Source organism: Anomalospiza imberbis, chromosome Z (genome assembly GCF_031753505.1).
Source record: "Anomalospiza imberbis isolate Cuckoo-Finch-1a 21T00152 chromosome Z, ASM3175350v1, whole genome shotgun sequence".
Taxonomy (NCBI): Eukaryota; Metazoa; Chordata; class Aves; order Passeriformes; family Viduidae; genus Anomalospiza; species Anomalospiza imberbis.
Genome location: NC_089721.1, coordinates 10,520,324 through 10,535,200, shown reverse-complemented (window position 1 = coordinate 10,535,200; position 14,877 = coordinate 10,520,324). Strand labels below are relative to the sequence as shown.

The window sequence follows — 14,877 nt, the reverse complement described above, 5'->3', positions numbered from 1 at the left end:
CCCACACCAGAGCAGGTGGATGTGCCTGAAGGAGGCTGTGACCCCGTGGGAAGCCTGTGCTGGAGCAGACTCCTGGCAGGACCTGTGACCCCACTGGGACCCACAGTGGAGCAGCCTGTGCCTGAGGGACTGCACCCTGTGGAGGGGACCCAAACTGGAGCAGTTTGTGGAGAACTGCAGCCCATGGGAAACAGTCATGTTGAGTAGGAGAAGTTTTGTGGAGAACTGTCTCCCATGGGAGAGACCCCACAGGAGAAGGGGAAACATGTAAGGAATTTTTCCTGTGTAATGAACTGACCACAACTCCCACTCCCTATTCACCTACCTTGATGGCAGGGGCTGGGGGTGGGGAAAGTAGAAAAATTGAGAGTAAAGCTGAACCTGAGTAGAAGGGAGGGGCTGGGGAAAAGTGCTTTAAGCTTTACTTTTATATCTCATTATCTTACTCTGAATTGATTGGTAATACATTAAACTTATTTCCCAAAGTCAAGTCTATTTCACCTGTGGGAGTAATTGGTAAGTGATCTCTTCCTGACTTATCTGGACCCAGGAGCCTTTCCTTGTGTTTTGTCTCCCCTGACCAGTTGACAGAGCAGGGGAGTGGCAGAGCAGCTTTGGTGGGTGCCTGGCATCCAGGCAGGGCCAACCCATCACAGTCAGGTGCTCCACCCAGATGTCATAGCCTAGTACTCTTTTGATCATAAAAGTAGGGACCTTGGCTGGGTTTTAGTGTCAAACACAATTGTGTAACTTAAGCTGCAGGAAAAACAGACCTGCATATTTTGTACATGCTATAAAGGACAAAGACTCATGTTTCTCAGCAATAATATGTGTGCTGTCAGTCTAGGATTTTTATAAAATGATTATCATTAAGACGTTCTGGGATATAGCTCCATTGCAATCAGTGAAAATGACACTCAAACAGAAATGCCAATCATGTAGTTTTCATTAGGAGTTACCAACCTGAATGCTAATGGAAGGAGAGAAAAAAATACCAAGACATAACAAAGCTTTTATTTTCCATGCAGTTAGCCAAACATAAACAGATGAACTTTCTGAAGAATGACAGTTTCTTCCCAGGTTGAGAATTTATGTGACTTAACGGTTTGGCTGTAAAGTCAAAACTAAAGTGGTTTGTAAAGGAATTCAGTCATTGGCTGATGCCTTTGTTAGGAGCAGATTTCCTCTAAAACAGGAATCGGATTTTGACTAATGGAAGAAGATCATATAAAATAAAATAGGAGATTCAGGATTAGAACCAGAATTTTCTGATCCTCTGTGCCAGTTCTTATACATACACACCAGTGGAAAATGAGCATTGCAGAGCTCTAAAGCAAAGTTCTTCTCAGAGCTGGCCTCATTCTCTCTCCCTTTCTCACTCAATGGAATTGAGTATATTTCAGCTTTATTTTTCAAGTGTTGTCATGAAGGGTTTGACAGCCTCAGACTAAAGCACCTGGTATTCTATCTGGAGCTCCCTGGTAGAAAAAAACATGGCCATGCCACAGTAAGTCCAGAAAAGGATGTCTAAGATAATAAAGATATAGAATCTTTCTACCAGGAAAACAGAACTTTTGGGGGAACTTCATCAATGGGGGAATAGGAAAGTGAAGTGGATTAAGTCAGGTTCTTCCCAGTGGCATGCAGGGAAAGGACAAGAAACAACATGAACACAAGTACAAGAAAATGCACTTAAATACAAGAAAAAACATATCTATTGTGAGGGCAGTCAAATGGGGGCAAGGTCTGTCCAGAGAGATTGTGGAATTTCTGTCCTTGGAGATAGTCAAAGCCCAACTGGATGTGATACTGAGCAAACTGCTCTAGCTGACCCTGCTTTAAGAACTGCAGAGGACAAGACATTCTCCAGAGGTCTTCTAACTTCATCCATTCTGTGTTTCCTTGAAATGTTTGCTAAAATTTCTGCCATTTGGATTTTTTTAGTTATTTACAACAAAATCACTACTACCAATAATTCATCTCATAATAATCCTTTCAATCTGAAGTCCTCAAATTATCTTGGAAACATTAATTTCAATCAACTTGGAAACTGTAAGTGTAGTTAAAAAGACACACATCTCAGTGAAATGCCCACCCATTTTGCAGATGAACAAGATGGCAGAGGCTCAGCTACTGGAAAGGATGGGAGTAAAACCCTGGAGGTGAGTTCTAATTCTCCTTCTTCATCAGCAGAACATACACGTGCTTGCTGATACTCCCTTCTGTCTTCTCAAACTCTAGGATGGTATCTGGAAGATTTGGTGTCCACCATTACACTAATGGTCTGCTCTCAATTTTTTCCCCTCCTTTTATGTAGAATTTTGTGATCCAAAACTTGAACTTCCACAGTGGAAACTACAAATAATGCCTGGTCTTATGCAGCAGCAGCACAGGTCTAAACTGAGACTCTAGTTTCAAAGGTTTTGAACCAATGAAGGTTCCTACTAATTTCAGTAGCAGCCAATGTGGAGAATTGCATCTCATTTTAACATTTGCTGTCTGTATTTTTGCAGTTGGTTTTTAACATAGTTATTGATATTATTGGTGCAGCACTGTGTTCCACAGGTGGTTTACATCTCCATTTGATGCATTTACCCCATAATCTGTAGTACTTGCCCTGTCGTGGTACTAAAAGAACAAATTATTTCCCATCCCTTTTGGTTTCTAGTAAATAAATAATTGTATATAATTAATGCACTAAGTGGCAAAAATACATTAATTCAGTGACATAAAACTGATTTCATGTTAAAGTATACTAGTAAATTTAATTCCATAGCAATACAGACTCTGAGAGCCTGCTACTAAGCCTTCAGATTCCTGAAGAATAAAGGGCTATACTTTCTATAGCAGTGTCATTGTTACTGTGTACTTGTTGACTTGGAGATTTTATGGTTTTCTATACTGTTGTATACACATAATTGTGTAACTCTTCTAGGTAAACACAGATTTTAAAATAAGGACTCTTGCTTAAGTTAGAGGTATTGAGACCTAAAGAAGAGTCCGTGACCTTTTCCTTTCATATGCATCTATGCATACATCAGTGTTGGCAAGCACGTGTTTCATCTTTCAAGGAAGGTATTTTGTTTATATGATTAAAGAGCTGATCGGTAAGAGTGGGAAACTGAAATGGTGGAGCAGATTTTGAAATCCAGGGTGCATCAGCAACTTGTAGAACCATTGTTCTTTTTCACCTCTGGAGGAGGGATGTTACAGAAGTCTTCATTAAAAGCACCGTCCCCTTGATTTCTTTTTTGTATCAAACACTAAGTGGGCTGGGAGCAGTAGCTAAATGTTGCCATGTTTATTTAACTTTCCAAAGCTGGGGTCTATCTGTTATCTGGATAGAGTAACATATAATTCTGACTGCACTTACAGCTTCCTCAAAGGGCAGTAACATATCCATACACAGGGTTATTGCTGAGTGTTCAGATATGTATGCCTGTGGCTGACTCTCAATCTGTGTCATTTTGGGTGTCTGTGCATCCAGAATTCACTCTGTGGTCCAAAATAGAGAATTAAGGTAGGCTGTAGGCTTCTGAACCAGTTTAAGAACACCACAGAGCTTAACTTCTGTTAAACTGAAAATATTGTATTTGTTACTCAGCAACATTTATCTGTGAAGAATAATTGATCAGTATTTTTGAACAGTTCATAATTTTTGTATCAATCAACATGCTATATAGAACATAACTATGCAAATGTTTAAATGCAGATGAAAATGAAGTAAAAATCAGCTTTAAGAAAGCTGAGTTTAAAAAGCAGAAAAATGGCATTTACAACCCAATGGAATTTCATGACTCACTTGGTCTACTTATTTTTAAAATGTATGTTCACATCTAAAGATTTCAAAGTGCTTCAATTACCCATCCATACTGTCTGCAACAGGTTTGCCCTCTTATTGTTCTATTGCTATTTGTGTCTTGAAAGACCATCTTGAGCTAACCTCAAAACCTGTTCTTCATCCAGACAGCAACTTTGCAAACTGACTTCCCTACTCTCAGCAGCACCTGGGACAAAACTCTGTAGGGCACAAGGAAAATTGCCTCTTCTATGCACATTTGTGGCTAATTCCTAGAGCCTTAGTGTCTTCTGTGAGCTCACGTCCAGAGAAGAGCAACTGAGTCATTGAAGGGTCTAGAGAGTAAATCCTGTGAGGAGTGTCTGAGGAAGCTGAGGGTTTTTATGCTGGAGAAAAGCAGGCTCTAGCAGGGTCTTATCACTCTCTGCAACTCCCTGAAAGGTGAGTGTAGCCAAGTGAGGGTCAGCCTCTCCTCCCAGGAAGCAAGTGACAGGACAAGGTGAAATTTTCTCAGGTTGTGCCAGTGGAGGGCCAGGGTGGACATCAGGAAGAATTTATTCATGGGAAGAGTTGTTAAGCATTGGAACAGGCTGTTCAGGGAGGTGCTGAAGTTGCTCAAGAAATGACTGGATGTGCCACTCAGTGCTGTGGTCTGGTTGACAAGGTGGAGATCAGTCACAGGTGAGACTTGATCATCTCAGAGTTCTTCTCGGAGCTGCTTCACATCTGTTTTGTTCTGTGTGCTGGTGTTCATCACCCAAGACTGTCTTATTGACAACCTTGTCAGAGGTGTAACCATCTGCAGGAAGCCCAGATTTCAAGTGGAAGCAGACCTTAAGGAAGACAGAAACCTGAACAGTTTTGGCTTAAGGTTTCTACGATGCCCAGTTAAAAAAAAAAAAAAAATCTGAATTCAATTAGAAAGTCTGGTGCCAGGATTTTAACAGCACCAGATCATATATTCAATATACTGTCAATGGAGAAAATCAAAGATTAAATTAAAAGAGGAATTTAGAACATGACTATGCTAGTCTCCCATGATTTTTCCCTTTAAATTACATAAAATATGCTGTGACCTAGGGCATGAAGCCAAGCAAACTCAGACATATGAACATAAAGGCATCACTGAAGAAATAACTTGAAAAGATGCAAGTAACAATGACTAAAGGATGGATCCAAGTTCAATAGAAATTACTTTTATATCAACAGAAAAGGCCAGCCTTTATGCAAGCAAGTTTTGAAAAGCCTTGCTGTTATTACCTAAAGTAATACCCAGAGTTACAGCATTTTTCCTCCTGCCATTTCATAAATGTCAGCATAAGGTTTTTATTCCAGGGATTGTGGAAAAAATATAGTGGATTACGCACAAAATGAATTTTTTAACCTTTTTAAATATGATTGGGTAACTGGGTGCCTACAAAAAACCTAAAAATAATGTTGACTGTGTTGAGATATTAAACAAAATGGATTGATGGTAATTATAGAGGCTGATAATTCATTTCTAGTGATCTAAGTAACCATGCTTAAAATCATATCAGTTCTTACTAAAATTTCCTAGTTTGTTGCAACCTACCATTAAGTCCACACTACAGAAGGCAAGCATGAATATTTCTGACACTTATGCCTTTTCTTTGATTCCTTGTAGATATAAAATACTTCTAAAATAAATGTCATTGCTATTTCAGACGTATTAACTACAAATTTGGGTGGGGGCGGGGGCATTATGATTTTGTGAGATAGCCTTTGTAGTATTAAAAGATGCAGAACTGACATTTCAGATGCTTGGACATAAAAAAAATTCATTTTTCTCTACCTGTGGTTATTGAAACTTTTAAATTTTGGTTTCAGTTTCTTTTAGGTAAAAATCAGATGCTTTTTCTTGCAATTAGCTTTGAAAGGATCATTCTGAAAGGGTCACAATACCCCATTCCCACCTTCGCCTTTGGCCACTAAGTTGAATGTGGATTTATAATCTTGAAGAAGCATGCCATTTCAAAGACAGAGGACACCAGCATCAACTCCAGTGTTCCAAGGTTAAGTCATACACAGTGTAATGAGGCCTAGAAAACTTGGTAATTACTGTATACACCATAGATCCAATCTGAGACTTTGTGCAAATAAGAAATTTCACAGCTGCTGAAGCTGTACAATATGCAGTGAATCAAGAATATTTGCTGAAAAACAAGTGCAGCCTGATGCATTGATATATGCCCTTGCCAAAATTTCTTCATTTTATTCTATTTTCACCAAATAGCAGAAGCGTATTGGAGAAAAGTGTTAAAATAGATTTTAGTCTAGTGTAGAATATATTTTTTTATCCTTGAAATATTTTCTTCTCCAAATGGTTAAGTAGCTGTTTCTTCATTATTTAACCAATTGAGCAAACTCCAAAGAGGAGCAGGGAAAACTGATACATTCATGTTAATCTAGTTGGGCACAATTTTGATACAGCAGAGGTAAGGGAGAAGCATTTTATTGTCTAAAACTAAACACCATCTATGCTCTGAAACCTAATATCCCACAGATAGTTGATCTATTTTTGAAGCTAATTTTTGTATTTGCTGCATTGTGAAGCTTCCTCTTTCTTTGCAAAATTAGTTTCTTCAAATAGATTCTTAACACATTTTAATTTATGCCTAGAAATGCAAATATTACTATTCCTCAACAGGAGACAGTGCTGTCATTGCAGTTCCTAAGGAGCTGAGCAAATGAGTTAATGAGTGAATTGGTTAATGAATGAATTCATTAATGAATTTACCTTTAACCTCCAGAGATTAGAGTGTTAGTCATTATTCTGTAAACAAGTGCATCAAAATCTCACAGTCTGCAACCTCAGGGTCATTTCCGTATACTTCAAAACAAAAGAAGAATCTAAACCACGATTCACCATAGCTGAGAATCTCCAAAGCTTAGCATCCTGAGTTGAAGATGGGAAGTAGAGCAGGGTAGTGCTATACTTCACTCAGTTTATAAATTCATTGTGAAGAAATCATAAGAGAAATTTGTACTCCTGATCAAAGGGTGAATTCAATTCCCTCAGAATGCACATTTCAGCTTTTAGGAATGTCAGTATTCTTCCACTGCTAATTTTTTTTTCCCTGGAAGATGACAATCTATGTAGAACTTAACAGGGCTGTGATAGAGCAGTATTGATACTATTACTGGTTTAGCATGTAGAAGAGTTCACAGTAGCTTGAACATTTGACTTTCTGTATAAAGACTCTCCTCATGAGGACATTGTTTTTTCTACTGACATTAGAGATAAATGCCACCTATCTAAACTCCTGTAGAGAATAATCTGTTTATAAAATGTGTTAGACACAAGTTTACTCAGGAGTTAGGTACCCAAGTAGATCCATAAAATGACACCAAGATTAGATCTAGGCATGGTAAAGATACCTCTCTGCATATCCACGTATTTCAGTATTAAAGGGGGTATAATGCTTTAAGATTATCAAAAGATAATTCTTTTAAGCTCAGCACACTGAAGGCTGAAGATTTACTATTGTTTTGTTCCCATTATTGTCAGTAATTTCTCATAAGTAATTGGTTTTAGGTTTACCGGGATAACAGTTTTTCATTCTTTTAGCTAACCAATATGCCACTTACCTGTACATGGCATCAGTGGTGGCCTTTAGCATGCAGCCACAAAGCCCTTTTACCAACAAGCTGAAGCGTAAGGAATATGTTTGAGAAGTATTCATGCTCACAAATAATAGGACATTGAGTATTTTTATCAGTTTGATTGGAGTAGTAATTTTTGGTAATTGCGTTCTTTCACAGAATAACTATACAGTCACTTAAACAATTCAAGTGTAAGTATACAGTAAGTCTCAGAAAAGCACAAAGAAATAGTTACTTTTACAACCTCATACTGAGGACCTCCTGAAAAAGAGAACACTGAAACAGAAAACAGTTGTTATTCTCAGCTCCCATTGTTAATACTGTTAATTGCTAAGCATACTTGTGATTGAAGAAAATTCACTCCCCCACAGCCAGGTTTCTTTTAGAGTCTTACCACAGTCTTAAAGCTTCAAAGAGAGACTCCAGACCGAGACTCAGCCAAAATGGGCTGTCCCAGTACAAGGGAATAAAGATGCTTTTCTGTAGCTATGATCACAGCTTTTTTCAGCATTGCCCCACTGATGCTTGCAGGTACTAGGATACAGGAGATGCTTCTCCTCCATCCAACCCCACTGCCTCAGTTCACCAAGAAAAGGCTGTTGGGGGTCAGCATCCAGTGGATGGAGCTTTGCAACTTATATGGGATCATGGAATACATTCAAAATTACAACTTCATTTGGCCTTCTACTGCCTGGTCCCAACACATTATTTCTTCTTTTCCACTTCAGTGTCATTCCCCATTGTCTTATTCCCACTAACCTCTCACACTTATGTCCATTACTGTGTTCCCTTTACTACAGCCAAAGTCCTGTTCCTTTGTTTTCTCTAAAGTTTCCATAATTTTTGTCTCTCTGCAAAAAACCTCCTCACCTCTACACCAGCATTTTCCCCCAGAAATGTCAAAATAGCAAGATTTTCATGACATTGCATTACTCATTGGAATTCTGTGTATGATTAAAAATTATCAGGAATTTTTCATCATAACATGATTTTATTGGAAAATTGGAAAACCTAAAAATATGTGATTAGATGTCAGAAAATATGCTACTGGAAAACTGCAAAACAAAATGCTTTATGTGATTTGATGATACTTGTTCACTTTGGAATTTTGAAAATCTTCATTCATTGACTTTGGTTAAAAAAGAATTTGTGACATTCCAAAATTAATTTTCTAAAATTGATCATTCATAGGCAGTTTCCAGTTTATGGAATATTTTGACAATATTTTACCAATAAAATAATCTTTCATCTCTACTCAAAAATATGCAAGTTTGACCTGCTTTTTAGATGCCTTCTTTCCATATTGTATTATTAATTGGCTACTTATATTTTCAGTTCTCAAGAGCAGGATATGTTCTTTTTACAGTACCTGAGACAGCAGGATCTGTCTCTGTTCTCAGGACAGTCACAATAAATATGAATTGAATAACGGTTGTTTGATGTAGAAATACTTAGATGAGAGTCATTGGTCTGGTTACAGCAGAAGGTTAAGGTTTACTCCATCATGATCCTTTCCAATTGATGATATTATGAAGCCGGCACTTGCAGCACTGTTGCAAATTTGGTAAAAAACACATTTTATGTCAGCCATATGTAGGGACATGACACTAGTTCATAACACCACTTCCTGACAAAGGCAGTAATGAAAGCAGAATGAAATTTGCTGGAAGGATAGAATTGTATGTTTTGATGTAGTACAAAGTAGTAGAAGATTATATTTAGCCAATCTTGAGTCAAACAGTGTTCCTAGCATGCACACTCTTGAACAGATTTCTGTCCTCTCTAAAGCAGGAACCACTCACTGAGCTCTATCTTTAAACTACATTTCACCTTATGCCATGGTTGAGCAACTGCAAACATTATTTCTGCCATATTCAGTTGCACATTATTGATGCCCTTTTAAATATGCACATTAAAAAAAAACCCATTTATCACCCTCAATTTAAACTGTTCCTCTCTAATGGCACAATGTCTAGCTGCCAAAAAAATTCATGGTATTTTTATTGCTCTCATTAGCTTTACTGAAATGAAGCCAAACAAAAGAATACCCTGGTAACTGAGTAATATGTCTTCCCACCTGGTCTCAGGGAGGTACAGACCATTCTTATTGTTAGAAAACACTCTATTTTGTTTCAGATTGTTGACAGACAGATTTTGTTAGAAAAACAACGATGAAGCTAGTGTTTTCAAAGTTAGTTACCTAATGTATAGTAGTTTTTATTGCTGTGGCAGATAAGTTGCCCATCTAAATTCTTTCTTCACAGAATAGTGTATTTGGAGTGGATGGCAAAGAGCAGGTTATTAAACAAAGTATGGGTTTTTTTGGTAAAACATTGCATGTCAGTGTGCTAGAGTCAGCTCAATCAGGCAGCCCTGTAGATGTGAGGCTGCTGTAGGTCCCTAAACTCAGTTTCTGCCTGTAGCAAAGCTGAGCAGCTGCTCCCAGAGAGTGGGTACAAGGACACAAAACGCACACAGGGGCTATGCACACCAACAATGCCGTAACATGTAGATCTACATATATATGTGTGCATTTGCACATAAAGGAATGGATTTCCCCTGTTGCTACTTGTGGATGTTTAGCTGACCTAGTAGTTGGTCCCAGATCCTCTTGCTCTCCTCAGCTGTGTGGGGTCTGCATTTAAACCTGGAGGTTTGCAATCCAACTCTTTCCTCACGGGCTAATCCTGTTTAGAGTTCACTGGCATCCGAAGGCACCACTCAGAACAGTATACCCAGACAGGAGATAGAAATAGGGTATAATGAGATTTTAGGGTAGACTACAATGATCAGGCACACATTTCAGTCTGACAAGCCACAAGTTTACACAGAACTGAACGGTTTATTACCCTTATTTCCCATTCTTCTCTCTCCAACTTTTATTTTCTCCCCAAAACCTTTATTCTACTGCGTCCCTAGTGTTCTACCTCCTTCAGTCTATGAATTAGTGGGGAAGGAGATTTGTTTGGTGGGCTACACACGAGGACAGTGATCTGACTGTGCTCTGGTAGTCAGTTGTAGCTCATTCCCTGCACCGGATTTTCTCTGATGAGACTGCTAGAGTTCCTACCCCAGCCCTCTCAGCTTTTATCTGATCGTATCCTAGCTTGTGGAGATGTTGATTAGCCTTTAAACAAGTAGCCTAGCACAGTCTATGAGAAAATTTAAACTGCATGCAAAGCTCATTGCTACAAAATTTTGTTTGAAATAGATAAAGGAAAGCATGTACAGTATTTTACCACTGTCTCTATCACTCTCAGTGTTTAAATGTATTCACTTAGAGTGCCAATATCTACATCTCATACAGAGTCACCTTTTTTCTCTTTATGTTTTAGAAATAGCGATACTTTCAGAAATACACTATTCATGGAATTTTTGGTTTTCAACTTTTCAAGTAATCCGATATTCATGAAAGAGAGGCATAAAAAGCTTCCTCACATACATGAATCCCCTAGGTAGAAAATGTAATTTTATATTTTATGACTATGCTATATATCAAAAATACCTAAAATTATTATAAGAAGTTAGTGATTGTGGAATTGGGTTTGATAGTTGGAAGAGATGAATGTACAGCATATTTCAAGTTCTGATGCGAGTTCTAGCTTTCAGTCTCTAAAATTTTACTCCTTAGAACTAGTCTCTAAAATTTTACTCCTTTTCTTTTCTGTAAGATACTGCTGTAAAAAAAAAATCCTGGAATTATGGCTAAACCTACAAACTACCAGGAAAGAAAACTGAATATTCAGGAAATGTGAGACTGGTAGGGAAAGATTACTACTGTTAGCTAAAGCATTAGCTTTGTTTTTGTGGGAAAACAAAGGTAGTAGAGGTGGTACTTAGAAAATAAAAAAATGGTAGAAAATTATCAGGTTTTAGCTTTTGTTACACTTCTACTATGAGTCTGTTGGGCATTCTTTACCTTGGTAAAGTAGGGATAATGGTAATTTCTTTTTCTCTTGGCATTTTTTTTTTTTTTGTCATTTTAGATAGTGAAATTTTCTTAAGAAAATTTCTGACTCAGTTCTGTGAAATCAATAGGAATTAAGAGTGTAAATACTGTGATGGAGAAGTAAGGGTCTAAACTATTTTCAAGACTCTGGGGGTTTGTGATTTTCCTTTTTCAAAATTGACTCAAGTCTTTCAGACTGAGAAACATATCTCCATGGGTGAGGCAATTTGTTGTGTTCATTATCACATCTTGACTGCTAATCAAAGGAAGGACTGCCAAGGGTTGTGACTTATGAGAGAAATTTCAGAAAAATATAGTGTAAGGCTTTTCAGGTGAAATCTCAAAGTCCTTGCCACTGCTCCCATTTTATGCAACACAGAAATATGAAGTCCCAAATCCCAGTAAATTAACTGAATCTCTAGGTTCATAGCCAATAGCAGGTACTAGGCTTCCTCACAAAGCACACCACAGAACCTATGTGCTTAAAGTTGCCAGCTGGAATCAGTCACAAGAAATTCAGATCATAGACATGCCTGAGCTCTTTATCTTCTCTGGAGTCTGTACATCACCCTGGAGGCAGTGTTGGGTGTTTGAGGGATTCAGAGACATCCAAATAGGGCTCATTCAGAGAGGGAAAGCAGAGCTGTGGCCACACTGCACATTTACAGTTTTTAATTTGCAGTATAATCCCAACCATCACCGTCAATCAGAAACACATCTGGCCATGACGCTCTGGCCATGGCTAGGAACATGTATCCCTGTTGGCATTTCTGATCTCTGTGTGGGAGGGCAGACTCCTGCCATGTCCACAGTACAGCTGAATGTTCTAGATGGTCTAGCAAGCTCTCACATTCTTGCTTCATTGAGTTCCTTTTTTATAATTTGTTTCTTATAACTGTAGTTCAGCCTTTCAAATAGTAATGAACTATGGTGTTTTGAGGGCTCCTTAAACTGTTTTCTCTCAGGCCTGAAAGATGAACATTGTTTATCATTATGACTAATGGAAATGCCAGACTTTTTCAGACTTTTAGAGATTGGTAAAGTACTTTTGTCTTTTAATTTCTTTAGCCGTAGAAGCAGAAATTGTGTTGCACATAATGTTATTGCCAGTGGCTGATACACAGTTGTTCCTGTTCCTGCAAGCCTGAAAACGTTGCAGATAGAAAATTTTTCCATCTGTGCAGAAGTGAGTAAAGACTTCTCTGTCAGCCTCAAGAAATTTATCCATCAGCAGAGCCAGGAAAGAAAGAAAGAAAAGAATGTAAGAACTAAAAGTCAATTAGAACAAGGACATGTTTCTCTCAGCTCTGCTTTACAGCACCTGATTTAAGTACTGGTGTTTAGCTTTCATCTTAATCTAGTAGCATTGTCAACACAGTTTTCAAACCTACAATTTCAATATATTATTAATTCCAGGGCAGAATTATTTTACAGGAATATCTAACTCTTCTGTGCATTCTAAAACACCAGTAATAGTTTCCATTTCCATCAAGGAGCACTGCATTCTGGCATGTGATGCACAGATGTTGAATACTATCTAACAGCTGAGTTAAAAGGGAAAAATTCAGATAGAATGTCAGAATGCAATAACTTGGTTGGAATTAAATCAAGACTTTCAAAAGGAGGCATATGATCTTTTAATTGTCAGTTACTCAACCCTTGGTTTTGGATCACATTGTGGCAAATCAATATCCACTGCATCCCTTATGAAAGAATGCATTCAGTCCTAAAAGAGAGACATTACCTCATAGCACCTTCAATAACACTACTTACCCTTTTATGAAAACATTTTCATGTCATATATAGGAAAGATGCACTTTAGATATAATTATGACAAAGTGAGTATTACCTTTTATTAAAAAATACCTTTTCAAAAAAGCAAGACATCTCTCCAGAAGCCTTTTAAGCCCTATTTGAGTCACAAATACTGAATAGCAAGCAACTGTGAAAACATTCTTATTTTACACATTCTTATTTTCCCTCTTTTGATGCTTATCTATTTTTATGTTTGCAGATGGCAACCACTCTTGCATGGACTACAAAGCCAATTCTTTAAACCACCATCATGAGATAGTCTTTGTGTCATGTTCATAGCTGTGTTCTAAAATCTGTTTGGTTCTTTTTTCCCAAGTGTAGGTTACCAGAACTGTAGACAGAGCTTAGTCTGTGACACTGATAAGTCCATATTCCTTCCCTATATCCCTCTTGTCCTTTCACACAGCTACATTACAGAAGTGGTTCACAATCATCTCATTTTCAAAAGCTCCAGAGGAAAAATACTTTTGTTTTAATGCATTAATTTCTTCCTCTTGCTATTAATTTGGTTCTTTAGGTCTTCAGTTTACAAAATCATCTCATTTTCCTTGAAGAGTGCTCTAAAAAAGATCCTTCTTGATGATGCCTCTCTTTTGTTGTATTAAAAAAATCATTCTTTCAGCCAGTGTAATCAGTTTCTCTTTCTATCAATTCTTCACACAGAAAGGTACCTACATAAAAGAAAAAAAACAAAATTATTGTAATAGGTCTTTATCCATATGAGTCTTGGTTTTAAAGTACATTGTTTCTCAAATGTTCCAACTATTTTTAGAAGTAATGAAATATTGTAAATACTATCATATGTACATGAAATAGTTACTGTTGTAGTTTCATTATTTCACCTTTGCCTGAGAAAAATGTACCTTTTATGAGCCCAATCATCTGGGTCCTCATTATATAGCCCCATTTCTATGGGGCTATATAATTATTATTGGGTAATTTCTGAAGTTAACACTAATGTTTGTGCCTGTCATTTGTTTACAGTAATAAAGACTGCATGTGTTTACACCAAGCTGGAATTTATATTTAAGTGGTTCTCTCTTCACTGTTTTTATATGCACAAAATGCACTGAGTGAGTTTAAAATTAACCCAGATGCAATTTTCCAGCCTGTAGCTCAGTTACACACTTGAAACATGCCTGGATATTCAGAAGAGGCATATGGAAATGTAGCCAACTGTTGTTCTCTTCCACATTGTCCACAATAAACATGTTTCAGACTTAGCTTCATTAACTGATACTTGACTTGGTTTTGCACTTGAAAAACATTTGGATGATGATGTATTATAGTTTCTTGATGTACAAAATTAATTACGTACTGAAAAATTAGTCATCTGATGAGCCACGAAGGATTTTTCCTCACCAAGGACACAGCTTGTTCCCATGCTGTGCTACACGGAATGGGTTGCAAGCATACATGTACCTGTGAATGTGCTAGGGGTAGGAGTGGAAAGCTGAGATAAGGAGCTCTCTATTTAGGTACTAAATTGTTTTTCTTTAGTTTGGGAGGCTGAGGTTGGCTACCGAGAAGCTGACTGCAGTCATCTCCAAGCAAGGAGTTTACTGGTGGGAGAGGCAGGAGATTTGCTTTAAGTTGTTACATCCGTTTCTTCAGGCTAAGCAAACAGATCTAGCAGCAGCAGGGACTCCAGAGCACCGAGTTGTAACCTGAATTCTGAGGACATCTAGTG

General features: G+C 37.7%; 1 protein-coding gene and 1 long non-coding RNA gene across 2 annotated transcripts in view; one reads left to right on the top strand and one right to left on the bottom strand.

The window, feature by feature from the left end:
* PRLR (prolactin receptor) overlaps positions 1 to 14,877 on the top strand; it is a 60,124-nt gene that overhangs the window by 27,976 nt on the left and 17,271 nt on the right. The window lies entirely within an intron of this gene.
* On the bottom strand, positions 825 to 14,738 carry LOC137465126 (uncharacterized). The gene is made up of 3 exons (XR_010994563.1): positions 14,610 to 14,738; positions 13,025 to 13,098; positions 825 to 1,478 (listed from the first exon to the last, which is right to left on the bottom strand). It is a non-coding gene; the product is annotated as an uncharacterized lncRNA (long non-coding RNA).